Below are 14,664 nucleotides of genomic sequence, written 5' to 3'. Positions count from 1 at the left end.
GTATTGGAAAATGTGAAGTTAACAAGGGCTTGCATGCGTATGTTCTTAGATTTAGTACCTGTGGCACTAACCACGTGGCAATTCTGTACGGGTAAAGTAGGTATGTTGATAATTTGTTTCAATTCCTTATAGAATGCGGTTGACATCACACTTGCAGCAGCACCAGTATCGAATAAAATTTGTACATCATAATCGTTAAACTTAACCCATGCCGTAGCTTGTATGAATTCTTTAACACAACTGTCTGATTTAATGTTTATCTCGACGGTTAATTCCTGTTCTGCTGTCATTTTGTCATCGTACCTGAGGAAACAAACCGTCTCAGCCGTTGCGCTCCTATAACACCTCACGACCGAAGCACGAGCGCTTAGCTCGGTCGTCGACTGTTTTCCGTCGTCTGCTGTGTTTGGCCGGGTTCATTGACCAGCTCCACTATGTTTACATTCTGGCCGGTTGGCGCCCACACATCAACTGATGGCGCGCCGCAGTTGTTATTGCTACTTCGTGGCGGGGAGTGCATGACTGTAATGGGGAACGGCGGCGGATTCCGTGGAGGGTTATGATTTGTCATGCGTGAATGTTGTGTGTTCCACATATTCGGTCGGTGATTGTTGGGATTGTTATTGTTTTGGTGGTAATTATGACTGTTATATGGCATGTTCTTGTCAAAGTAGCCCGGGTTGTACCGGTTATTCTCTCGTCTCCCATTGCGGTTGTTGTTGTACTGTCTGATTTTCATTTTGCATGTAGTTACCATTTTGATATGGGTGATAATTATTGTTGTTATTATTATTCCACGAATTTCTTCGGTTGTTCCTACCGTCATACACGTTTCCATTTGAATATGTTTCGCGCGCAGGCATCGTACTGTGTCGCGGCGCGGACGGATGGTTCCACCAACCACCGTCACTACGGTTCCTTTGGGGTGGGTGCTGATTTTGGTTACTAATATGAGTAAAATTTGAATGGCGTGAATCGCCTCTGTAAACTACGTCCATTTGATCTAAGAAGTTTAAGAAAGTCTTAACGTCATTCTCCGGTACTCCTATTAATCTGTCTCGGTATGGAAAGGGTAAGTGGCTCTTTAAAGTGTCGATTATCGCTGGCAAGTCGGCTGGTTTGGACCAGTACAGTGTCTTGTCTAGGTACCTCTCAAAGTATTGTCTTAATGTCTCTTTTTTAGGGTCATAGGTCTCGGGGTCGCACACTTCTCTCCTTAGACTCTGTTGCTCATTCTCGGACCAGAATTCGTCCAAGAAGGCTTGTTCGAACTGTTCAAACGCAAGGCACCGCCGTTTCGTAGCGGCACCCCACTTAGCTGCTCGTCCTCTCACGAGATTGGTGACGTATCTGATTTTATCGACTGCTGACCAACGTGGAAAAACACCGTCAAATGATCTAATAAACACAATAGGGTGGACTTTGTGCTTGTTCTCACTGGAAAATGTCTGGAAATACCCATGCCTTACAAACGTGTCATCGGCCATGCCGGTTGGCATAACTGTATTGACGTAGTTAGTGTCACTTGCTACTCTAGGTGTTGTACCGTAATATTGCTCGTTTGGTGGAAAAGAAAGCGGCACATTGTAATTTTGATTTGAAATAGGTGATTCCACAATAGGTGTTCTGTCTGTGTCATTAGCCACGGTTTTAGCTGTTTTGTCGTTCCCTGACAATGCGTTTGCACCAGTCGCCAAACACGGCACAACATTGTCTCGTAATTTTGTCACTTCGTCTTCTACGTGTTTTGTCTCGTCTTTACCATGTGTCTTTGTTTTTGAAAGTATGTCCTGTGTATTTGTTTCAAGTTTTTTGTCCAGATAGTCATCACACAATTTACATTCATGTACAATTCTTTCGGCCACGTTGGTGTCGTTGTTTAGTGACGCGAGGTCCACTCGGTCTTCTAATTTCTCTATCTTTTCTTTGAGGTGGGTTTGTTCAAGAACTACCATTGTGAGTTGTTTGGTAATATTTCCCACTTCTTCAGTCAACTTTTCTTGGGTGGAGCTAGCTGAAGTGTGGGCCTGAGCTAACTCTTTCACACGGGTGTTCAATACAAGTAGTTACTTTCTTAGTAGACAGAGAATTTTGAGACTGCTATTGTTAGTTCTATAAATAGTTCTACAGTTACTGAACTTAGGTAACGTATACATGTAGTTTTTTTCAGTAACTGTACAATTTTACCATGAGTGAGAAGTGTGGACTGTGTCAGAGGTTTGTGAGTAGTGGGATTTGTTCAAAATATTTTCAGTTGGAGGGAATGCAGTGAGCATTCTAGTGAGATCCTCTCGTGGGAACGCAGAATCTGTAGTAGAAATAAGTTGATAGAGGAGCAGGAGTGTAAGATCTGTGCCCTTCAGGTGCAGTTACAATGTGCAAAGGAGGAAGTAGATAGGTTGAGGAGGGCGAAGGGTGGTGGGGAATGGGAACTGGCAGTTGCAAGAAGGCAGCTAGGAAGAGGAGGTGTTCAGACAGATATACTTTGCGTGTATGCAATAGATTAGACCAAATGTCAGAACTGAGTGGAGAGGAGCCTCTTCTAGCTTTAGATGTAAGGAACATGCAACAGAGGCCTATATCACTCGCAAAGTCTAACAGAAAGAAGGAGGTTCTGCTGCTAGATATGAGGGTGAGTCAAATGAAAACCTTAAATTTGTAATAAGAAATCGAAATTTTGCACCGTTATCCTGTAAGTTGGTAAGCGTGCTACAAACAGCGTGCAGAATGGCCTGTAGGTGGCAGCATAGTGCAGATGCACTCATACCGTTGCAGTATCGGTATAAAGAGGGCCGCCCCACTTGCGAATTGCGCCGGGGAAGAACAGCATTCTGTTATTCGGTTTTTGCGCAGTGAAGGTGTGAAAGCTATCGAAATTCATCGACGAATGGAGGTTCGGTACAGTGGTGCGTGTTTGTTAGAGCAGCAAGTCTACGAATGGAGTAGGAAGTTTGCAAATGGTATGACTTCAGTAGAAGATGCTCCTCGTCCAGGTCAGGCACAACGAGTTGTGACTCCACAGAACATTGCAGCAGTTGAAGCCACAGTGGAGGAAATCCACTGAGTGACATTGTAGCACGTTTACTGATAAGTCGCGGGTCAGCACACCACATTGTGCACGATGTGCTCCAATTTCACAAAGTTTCTGCAAGATGGCTGCCACGGCAGCTGACTCCTGAAATGACAGAACGACGTGTCGATGCTCGTGAAGAACTTCTTAGGCGCTTTGAACGAGAAGGTGATGGCTTCCTTGCAAGAATAATTACAGGGTACGAAACCTGGGTTCACTTCCACCAACCGGAAACGAAGAGAGCGAGCAAGGAATGGCCCCATCCCTCATCACCAAAACCAAAGAAGTTTCGAACAGAACCATCGACACGGAAGATTATGCTGACTCTCATTTGGGACAAAAAAGGTGTCATTTTGGAGCATTACGTGCCTAGAGGGACCACTGTCACCAGTGCATCATACACAGATCTCCTAAAAAATCATCTGCGGCCTGGATTGCTGTCAGCAGGTGTCCTCTTGCAACATGACAATGCAGGGCCCCACACTGCCCATACAACAGTTGCAACAATCCCAGAACTGCATTTTGAGTGTCTTCCTCATCCACCATGCTCACCAGACCTTGCCCCAAGCGATTTCCATATGTTTGGACCACTCAAAGACGCAACGGGAGGAAAGAAGTTCCGTTCTGATGAAGAGGTACGCCACGCGCTGCACGAGTGGTTGTGCGGACTACCAAAAGAATTTTTTTCTAAAGGAATTTATGCACTTTGTAAGCGTTGGAGGACTTGCATTGAGCGTGGGGGAGATTATGTTGAAAAGTAATACAGCTTTGTATCACTTCTGCACAATAAATAATACTTAAAAAAATATTTAAGGTTTTCATTTGACTCAACCTCGTAGTTCTCACGGTAGAGGTGTGGGCCAGCAGTTGCAGGAAGTGCTGGGGAGTGAGTACCAGGGCACCAGCATTGTGAAGCCTAGTGCAGGGTTGGCTCAAGTGACTGACCGCATAGGGGAGTTATGTAGGAATTTTACGAAGGAGGATCAGGTAGCGACAGTGGGTGGAGCAGGGAACAGTCTCGATAGGGACGGGGAATATGATGTGGGTGGTGACACGGTAAAGATAGCTACTCAAACTGGTGGCACTAATGTGCATTTCGTGCAGCTGTTTCAGCGTCATGATCGACCTCGTCTTAATGTGGCTGTTAGGCGTGTTAACGTGGGGCTAGAGCGGGTGCTGATGGCAGAGGGTGTGGGTCACATTTCAGTGGTGCCAGTTGGGTCTATCAGTAGATGGGGTTTCACTAGGCATGGCCTGCACCTCAGTAGGTATGGGGAGGGGAGGCTGGCAAACCTTATAGGTGACAGTGTAGTGGTGGTGGTGGTGGTGGTGGTGGTGGTGGTGGTGGTGGTGGTGGTGGTATCACTCATGGAAAAATTCCTGTAGTAGTTGGTGTTGGAGCTGCACCTTTTTTAGACTGAAGTCAGCTGATACGTATCCCTGCTTAATGGAAGTCCCTCTAACTAAGGGCTCACCTTCAGAGGACGCCATGTTTCCACCTAGAGAAGGAATTAGAATATTTCATCAAAATATAAGAGGTATTAGAGATAAAGTTAATGAACTGCTTATAGATGTTGACTCTGAAATAATTGGTATGTCGGAGCACCACTTAAATAATTTGACAATTCAAAGGCTTCCTTTACCAGCATACACAGATGTGGCTGTTTTTCAAGGAGTTCCTTGTGGGGTGGAGGAGTGACTGTGTGTGGGGGGGGAAACAGTATTCCATTGGAGTCCATACACACATCACGACACTGCACTTAACATATATTTGAATGTTGTGCAGGGGCAGTTGAATTAAGTGAAACTAAACTTCTAATTGTTGTTATTTATAGGTCCACTAACTCTGGCTTCAGAGCATTTCTGTTCAAGCTAGAAAGGGTTCTTGAGTCACTTTATAGGAAGTACCAGCAGTTAGTTATATGTGGTGACTTAAACATAAATTTTGTATATGATGGTGTAAGAAAAGGATGTTGGAAGATCTCCTAAATTCATATGATCTGAGGCAGACTGTTTTCCTTTCCAACGTTGGTGCAGGCGAACAGTAGCACAGCCGTAGACAATATTTTTATTCATTCTTCATTACTAGATGGGCATTCCATTGGTAAAAGGGTGAATGGCATTTCTGACCATGATGCACAAATTTTAACAATACAAGGCTTTTGTACTCAAACAAATGTCACATGTAATTACAAACTATGTAGGAAAGTTAATCCAACAGCAACAGAGAGTTTTTTAAACCTTGTCAAGGAACAAGAGTGGCAGGATGTTTACAGTGCCGATAACACAGATGATAAATATAATGCTTTCCTTAACATATTTCTCATGCTCTTTGAGAGTTGCTTTCCATTCGAACGTTCTAAACACGGTACTAGCAGTAATGGGCAGCCCAGATGGCCGACTAATGGGATAAGGATATCATGTAGAACAAAGTGGGAATTATATCAAAATGTTAAAAGTAGTCACTATCAAACTACAGTAGCCCATTACAAACACTACTGTAAGGTGCTTAAAAATGTTATTACGAATGCAAATAGAACAGCTAATTCACATGATTAAATTAAAGCCATATGGTCAGTTGTGAAGGAAGTGTCTGGTCATCAGCACAAGGTCAACGATATAAAGTCAGTTCGTTGTAAAAATTTCTGTTATTGATAAATCATATATAGGTACAGTATTTAACAATCGTTTTCTGAACATTGCTGGTGAATTAAATAAAAATTTAGTTTCTACTGGGAATCATATAACTTTCTTGGCAATTTCTTCTGCAGTTGATGTCTGAAATACTCCTCTGTGATACAGACAAGGGGGAGATTGAGTCAATAATTAAATCACTGAAGACTAAGGACTTTCATGGATATGATGGAGTGCCTAGCAGAATATTAAAGTACTGTGCTGCACTTGTTAGCCCTGTATTTAGCCATATTTGTAATTTTTCCCTTAGGAATGGTCAGTTTCTTGAACGATTAAGTACTCAGTAGTAAAGCTGCTTTATAAAAAGGAAGAAAGAGATAATGTAGACAATTTTAACCCATTTCTATGCCATCAGTGTTTTCTAAAGTTATTGGAAAGGCTGTTTATTTAAGGATAATTGATCATTTTATGTCACATGATTTGCTATCAAATGTATAGTTGAGCTTTAGAAGCCGTTTAACAACTGAAAATACTATATTCTCCTCTCTGTGAGGTACTGGATGGGTTAAACAAAAGGATTCGAATGCTAGGCATATTTTTTGATTTAACTAAGGTGTTTGATTGTGTTGATCACAAAATATTGCTCCAGATGTTGGACCGTTACGGAATTCGGAGAGTAGCTCACAATTGGTTCACCTCTCACTTTAGCAACAGGCAGCAAAAGGACCATTATTCACAGCATTGAGAATGGCTGTGATGTGGGGTCTGAGTGGGGTATGGTGAAGTGGGGGATGCCCCAGGGATCAGTGTTGGAGCCACTCCTGTTCCTTATTTATATAAATGATATGCCCTCTATTATTACGGGTAACTCTAAAATATTTATGTTTGCTGATGACACTACCTTGGCAGTAAAGGAAGTTGTGTGCAACATTGGCTTGGTTTCAAATAGTGCAGTTCATGACCTAAGTTCATGGCTTATAGAAAATAAAATAACACTAAATCACAGTAAGTCTCAGATTTCTAACACACAATTCAACAAACCCTGATGTTTTAATTTCACAGAATGAAACTGAACAGTTCAAATTTCTAGGTGATCAGATATATAGTAAACTGTCGTGGAAAGCCCACATTCAGGATCTTGTTCAAAGACTTAATGCTACCATCTTTACTATTTGAACAGTATTTGGAGTGAGTGATCGTTCGACATGAAAATTAGTCTACTTTGTTATTTTCATTCACTTATGTCATACGGTATTATATTTTGTGATCACTCTTCCCATTCTAAAACGATATTTTGGGTCAGAAACAGGCAGTTCGGGCAGTAAGTGGTGTAAGCTCACGAATCTCTTGTCAGCCCCTGTTCATGTGTCTGGGTATTTTGACATTGGCCTCTCAATATATATATTCCTTACTGTCATTTCTTGTTAACAATATTATATTCCCAAGAATAAGCAGCTTTCACTCAGTTAATACTCGGCAGAAATGAAACCTGCATTTGGATCGGACTTCCTTAATTCTTTTGCAGAAAGGTGTGCAATATACTGCTGCATCCATTTTCAATAAGCTACCACAGGAATTAAAAAATCTTAGGAATAATCCAAGTGCTTTCAAATCAAAACTGAAGAGTTTCTTCATAGGTCACTCCTTCTAACCTATCAAGAAGTTCCTTGAAAAATTAAGCTGATTCTTGCCATATTGTTGATTGTGTTTACTTAACCTTATGAACTGACTTTTTTCGGATTCATAAACATTTTATTTTTATCCGTTATTACTTTTATGTTGTAATTTCATGTACTGACATGTTCCATGACCTTGGAGATTTGCTCCTCAATTTGGTCCTGTGGAACTTGGCGTGTAAATAAATTAATAAATAAAATTGATCTGTCTTATTACCTGCAAGCTAACCCCAAGCACCGCCCAAATTCACTGAGCTTTTTGAGCAGGTGACCAATTACAAGATTTATCTAATGAAAGATTTGGCAAATTATTGTCCCTATCTTGAGAAAGTAAGAACATGAGTGCATTGCAAGATGTTAATCCTAGGTGGCAGAGAGTCAAACAAATTATACAGCAATAACCTTTACATAATTCTACATATAATGCTGTGTCGTTTCACTGCAACAAACTTAAATCAGAATCATAGTGTGTATGTATATCACATGCCCAACATGATTTGGTACAATAGTGTTGGAAAAGTGCAAGCAGAAAATTGCATCCTACTGTTATTTCCCAAACATGCAGAGATGTGTGCACCATTTGTTAAGAACATGCCTTGCCTGGCAGAGGGTAAAATAGATAAATCTATCTACCGATACAGATACCACTGCACCTGACAGTAATGTCAAAACCAGGGGAGATAGTGTCTATGGACACTGCAGGCCCATACCCTCAGGCTAGGGGATATGCATTAAGTACCTACTGACTGTTCATGATTTATTTTCCAAACATGTACTATTATATTCAACCGAGTCTATCATAGCAGAGCCTATTGTCAGAAGATTAAAGAAAGACTATTTCCCTTGACTCAGGACACCCAAAGCAATACTACAGTATCTGATAATTCCTCAAACTTTACTGGTAATACTTCACTCTGAAACAAACGCAACTGTGAGGATTTTCTGGGTATTTAAACAGTTTATCCGGATGTATACACAAAACGAACAAAACCAGTGGGTAGATTTTGTTACGTTCTTTGAACAGGTGATGAACACATTGCTGCACTTCTCTTCAGAGTAGACTCCCCAGGAAAGGAAGAGAGAAAAGAGGGGGTGAACCCACTTCCTCAAGTACCTAGTAACAACATAACATCGGAAGAAAAAATTCATCAAGCAATTATTTCATTGAACGCCCAAGTGAGAAAGAATTCATGTGACAATTGTCTAGACCACATATAAACAGTCAATGGAAATTTGATATTAGTAAAGACTCGTGCAAAACCTATCTTGAAACACTAAAAGTGGCAACTTCTTCTACAGCAGCCTTTCAGAATTGTGAAGATTCTTCATGAAAGATCCCATCTTTTATCCTGTCTTAATTCTGATAAGGTTAAAGGCCTTCATCACCATAGAGATTTGAGAAGATACATTCAGTAAGAAAGTCTTAAAGCAAGAAGGACTACCCTAAGGATGACAGAAGCCCATGAATTTCAGGGAAATGTCTAACGTTCAGACGACTTACAGTGTGAGTGTGGCTCTGGGTTACATTGGCTTATTCCCCCAAACCACCTTCCACTTCTTTAGGAGGTGACTTACATGGAATTTGCAGCCACTCTTCTTTACTGGCTAGCTGGCTGCTGGAAACCCTCTCAACTTCTTCTCCGTCGAATAACACTAGGTACAGGAATCTTTAGACTCTTCCTACTTATGGAATAAGTAGACATACAGACTTTACTTTTCGTCAACTAACGATGTATTTGACAATAAAAATTTCAGTTTCCACAAGAGTATGTAACTTCCTGCAAGTATCTCGTACAGACGGATGTTAGAAACAAATTGAATTACAATTAAAAGAAAGTTAACACGAATCATAAAATGAGTCTTGCCTCTAACGAGGATGCGTCAAGTGTACTTTTTCAACTGTTCTTGTTTTAATAACAATAGTCAATGACACAATAAGCACAGAGCTGCATATAAACTCCTCAGTTCTTCCTTACACACTCGCTAAAACATCTGCGGATTGCCCGACAGTCACTTGTCGGTGTCGTTCGACCGCTGCGTCTACTTGCTTCCCGCAACTGATTTTAAACCTGCACACACAAACATGTGATGCACAGTAGGTAGGATTCTACCATCCCACACTCACATCCAGAATATCGTGTGTTCCAGATGGTAGAAGGCTGAGTGGTTCTAGAATTTACACAAAAATTCTTGAATCACTACAATAGGTCGTGTGAACTAACTGTAATATGAAACCATTATTTACTCTAATGTTTTAAAATACTTTGTGTTAACACAAAGAATTGCTGATTGCTCTGAAAGGTTGAGTGAACAAAACTATGTAAGTAGAATCGAAGCCTTGACCTAATTTAGCTGTGTGAAAAAAAAGGGGGGGTGCTGAGCACTATGGGACTTAACATTTGAGGTCATCAGTCCCCTAGAACTTAGAACTACTTAAACCTAACTGACCTAAGGACATCACACACGTCCATGCCCGAGGCAGGATTCGAACCTGCGACCGTAGTGGTTGCGCGGTTCCAGACTGACGTGCCTAGAACTGCACTGGCCGACGTAATGAAAAACGCGTGAAGCTAGTAGGCCATCTAGTGGTGTTTTTATAAATTTCTCGGTGTTGTAAATACTAATTTAGAATTGATATTTTTCTTATTACTTAACAGTGAAAATATTTGACCAAAAGCCTGAACACTGGAGAAAATTTAACAGTCATATGCTGTTATATATCATAATCTATTGGCTGTATAAAGATCTAGTGCTAAGTGCTACCTAGAATGGAAAATCTTTTGCCAATGTCAGAATACTATGTGTACACTGAAGTGACAATGCAAAAAAATTAAAGCACAGTGACATTCATTAGTTAAAGTAGGAAGCCAGAGGAAATGATTACATGTACTGTAGATTATTGCATTGTGTATTTACTAAGCCTCTTTAGATTTTAGTAATGACTTTTGTTCTTTTAATATTGTTTCAGTTATTTTCTTTGTCATATGTTGTTATGTTATTAAAATGACAGTTTTCTTCATTCACATTCTTAGTCATTTGCTGTATTATAGCTCAGTACGAAAGGTTACACACCTAAAATCATGTCACTCAGAGGTTTAGAAAGCCAGATGTCCTATACCTTTACATGTAATTATTTCTGTTGTTCACAATACTGGGTCAAGATATGTCTGAGCGGTATATTTCAATATTTCACAATTTGAAACACAGACACTGAGTAACAATAGCCACACTTAAAAACCAATGTATATCGTATCAATACGTTTTGTAAAAGAAAAGCATATGTAATGTGATAATACTTTGTAAATAGTGATTATCACAATCGAGGGACTGGAACTTACTTACTTTTTTTAAAAAAAAAAAAAAAAAAAAAGAGAGAATGTGCAGACACACGAACAGTGTACTTCAAAGTAACGCTTTCAGTGAATGAAATGGATGTCGTGTAACACAGTGCACGAAGCTGCTTCATCGACGTAAAAAAACAAAGGGAAAAGGTACTTACCTCTGTGCAGCTGAAGCAGGTTGGACACCAACGATGACCTCGATGAAAACACAAAATCCTGCGAGGTTGCAGATCACCGATGTCACATACACTTGTAAAAAACACACGTGCCACTACGCCGTGTAGCATTATCACGACGAGTCGGGTGTGAAAAATGGTAGCCAACAATATTGGGCTGTGCTGTGAACTTAATTGGCGGTATGTTGTGTTGGGTGTGCATACCAGTTTAAACTTCTCACTGCGTGTGGTTGTATAGAACTGCCATGGAAGGACACTCTTGTAGTACACGTGGTGAAGTATTTAGAATAACTAAAAGAACACTAAACTAAGGACTCCAGTAGGAACAAAATAAATCAGTTTACTTTTAGTATTAGCAGTTTGTAACTCTAGTACAAATAAATACTAGTATGAACATAAACCTTTAATGATGGTAGGCGATTTGAGCAGGAACCTAGACAGTGGAAGCTTTGCGCTCTTCAGCTTCTACCTTGCACCGATACTGCCTTTCTCACCTGCTTTCATAATAACTTTCGCAAGCTGGTGAGGGTTGACAGCACTGCTGTCAGTCTAGTTGCCAGCTGTCAATAGAGGCTGCTGCAACTGAACTGCCACCTACCTCATGCTGGCACTTGGAGGTGGTTGAGATATTTAATCCAAAAGTCAACGCTCTAAATTGGTAAGAGTTCCTGTTAAACAAAAACACAGTATACTTCCACGAATTCTCATGCAGGTTTATCAGCCAGTAACCAGCAATCAAATCCTCTGACATAAAATGTCTTTCCTGTTCAAATTTAGTTAAAAACGTGTCAGTACATAAGGGTCTGTCCCAATACGTTTCTATGTGCTTCTTACATGTTCTTGCACCTAATACCAGGCACACCCCTCCTGTAGCTTTTCTTACACTTAAACTTCTTCTATTGCTCTATTTTCTATTATTTTATTTACCTCTTCTTGTATTGTACATCTTGAAGTTACGGCAACCGAATACGATTTACAAGAGTATGGTTCATTGTCTTTTATTTTAAATTTGATTGTAAGCTTCAATTTATATCTGTTCATTCAGTTCTTCAAAGTCCATTACTGATTCCTCTTTGCTTACTGCCAGAGCAATAGCAACTAAATGCATGTTATCTAATAATACATTTTGCTCATCTGACTAGGTAATTTATTTTAAGTGGTACTACATAATTATAATCTCCATTTTCCCATTACTATACTTCAGCATCAAAGTCTAGTTTGCCTTTATATGTTAGTACTTAATCAATACCCAGTAGTATTTGCAGCCGGCCGGAGTGGCTGAGCGGTTCTAGGCGCTACAGTCTGGAACCGCGTGACCGCTACGGTCGCAGGTTCGAATCCTGCCTCGGGCATGGATGTGTGTGATGTCCTTAGGTTAGTTAGGTTTAAGTAGTTCTAAGTTCTAGGGGACTGATGACCTCAGATGTTAAGTCCCATAGTGCTCAGAGCCATTTGAACCATTTTTAGTATTTGCAAATTTATGTTAAGTATCACCAATAAATTTTACATGAACTTATAGTTGGTACTGCATATTCTTTTGCCCATCGTCTCTTGATTCCATCCACTCATATTTTTACTGTTAAAACTATATAAGTTACTTTCCTTATTCTTTGTGAGTTTGTTTGGATAGTGATTCCTCACATTAGTGTTCTGGCTTGATTTTCCCTTAGTCTATAATAACCTCTTTCCTTATTTAAAGTGCTCAAGCCTTCAACAAAAGTTGACACCCCCAACACCAGAGCTCTTTCCTGACAAAATATGACAGTCTACAGATCACTATTGTTACAAGAGGTATTTCTTCTATTGGCCTGTCTAAATATTTTGAATTTATGAGATGCCACTCCATACACTGCTTATAGCTACCCCATATTGTGTTGTATGTTGACTGGGGACCTAGAAACCACAGAGAGGCTCCATCCCCGCCGCAGCCGCAGTGGTCCACAACCCCACGACGACTACCGCAGTCCACTTCACCCCTCCGCCACCCCACACAGAACCCAGGGTTATTGTGCGGTTCGGCCCCGCAGAGGACTCCCCCCAGGGAACGTCTCACACCAGACGAGTGTAACCCCTATATTTGTGTGGTAGAGTAATGCTGGTGTACACGTACGTGGAGAACTTGTTTGCGCAGCAATCGCCGACACAGTGTAACTGAGGCGGAATAAGGGGAACCGGCCCACATTCGCCGAGGCAGGTGGAAAACCGCCGAAAAACTATCCGCAGACTGGCCGGCTCACCGGACCTCGACAAAAGTCCACCGGGTGGATTCGTGCCAGAGACCAGGTGATCCTTCCCACCCGGAAAGACGTGCGTTAAACCGCACGGCCAGCTGGGTGGGCAGCTACCCCATAACTTTTATAATACTTCAGATCTAATAATTCTAATGTCATTTCTTCCTGTTTGCATGCTGACCAGTAATTTCTTTTAAATTTTAGATGAAAATCTTTGCACGATTTGTTTTCTTCTGAATGTGAAGATCTGCATTCTGTGGTGTCAGCCACCTAATAACTGAGTGTAAAATCTATTTTCTGTCAGTCCTCCTATTTATTAGGTAATTCCCTTAAAATAGGTTGTATGAATGTCCCCATCAAGTTTGAATTCTGGAAACTGTAAATTTGTTCCTGTTCCAAGTTGTTAAGTTCTTCTGATCGATCAACAGACATCTCAGTATTACCCGTAGCTGAACACATACTAAGTTCTAACTTTTGAAACTCTTTCGCATTTTCTTCTATATCACCCGCAGAATTAGGTGTAGTGTTGGTAAAATCTACTTTTTCTTGTACTTCAAGCTCTACTAATTCCTGTAGATTGTTCCTACAAACTAGTCAAAGCATTTGGGGCACCAATGACTCCATCAATTTCTATCCTTTGTTCTAACACCTTTATCTAACCTCGTGTATCTGAGATTTGACACTGTATACTTTGAGTCATGATTTGATACTTCCTCTACCTGTTGAATTTTCTCATTTACATCTTTTACCTGTTCTTGAACCTCATTCCTAAGTTAGACTGCTTTTCTCTCTGTCTTTAACTCCTTCTGTAGCTTTAATAAGGTTGCTCCCATATCTGAAATTTTAGCATTTGAAGGGTCTATTTTTGTACCTAATTCCTCCCCTTGCCTTTTCAAATTGTCATAACTTATCTTCCCCCCCCCCCCCCCCCCCTCCTTGAGCTTAATACAAGCCAACAATTCTTCCATCTCCATCTCTCTAGTCTAAGCTGGCATAAAACTTAAACCAAGAGCAAATATTTAGATTTAAAAGTACTTCTGTAACATCACTCCGTATCTACCCTTCTACACCAATTCATCTCTTTGCAAGTTTAAACGTGCGCCACAGTGCACGAAATTAGTTCTGGGCTCAATACAGCTCACTGGGTGATGAAATCAGCTTGCTACAGTGTGATGGTGGCGGGTAGCAAATGTGTAGCCAATTGTGCCATTGAACTGCGCCACAGACGGTGTATGTGGAGACGAGCCGTCATTGTGCCACTCACTGGCTGTGGTAGCGGCGTCACGGACTGCTTAGTCAATTGTAGTTCTCCGACCCAAGACAGGAAATCTTGTTAGTCAACCAAAAAATCTAGTATTTCCGTGTCTAGTTTGAATTACACGTGGTTGTACGTACTGTTGTTGTACTAATTGCTACTGACAGCAAAGTACAATCTTAAGTTTCACTTCTTCTTCTGATATTTTGGCTATATACCATCCAGCGATCCTCAGAGTGAGCCGAGGTGACTAACTGTCAGTCGTCTCGGCTGACTCTGAA

Source organism: Schistocerca piceifrons, chromosome 11, assembly GCF_021461385.2.
Source record: "Schistocerca piceifrons isolate TAMUIC-IGC-003096 chromosome 11, iqSchPice1.1, whole genome shotgun sequence".
Lineage (NCBI taxonomy): Eukaryota > Metazoa > Arthropoda > Insecta > Orthoptera > Acrididae > Schistocerca > Schistocerca piceifrons.
This window is presented reverse-complemented; position numbering follows the sequence as displayed.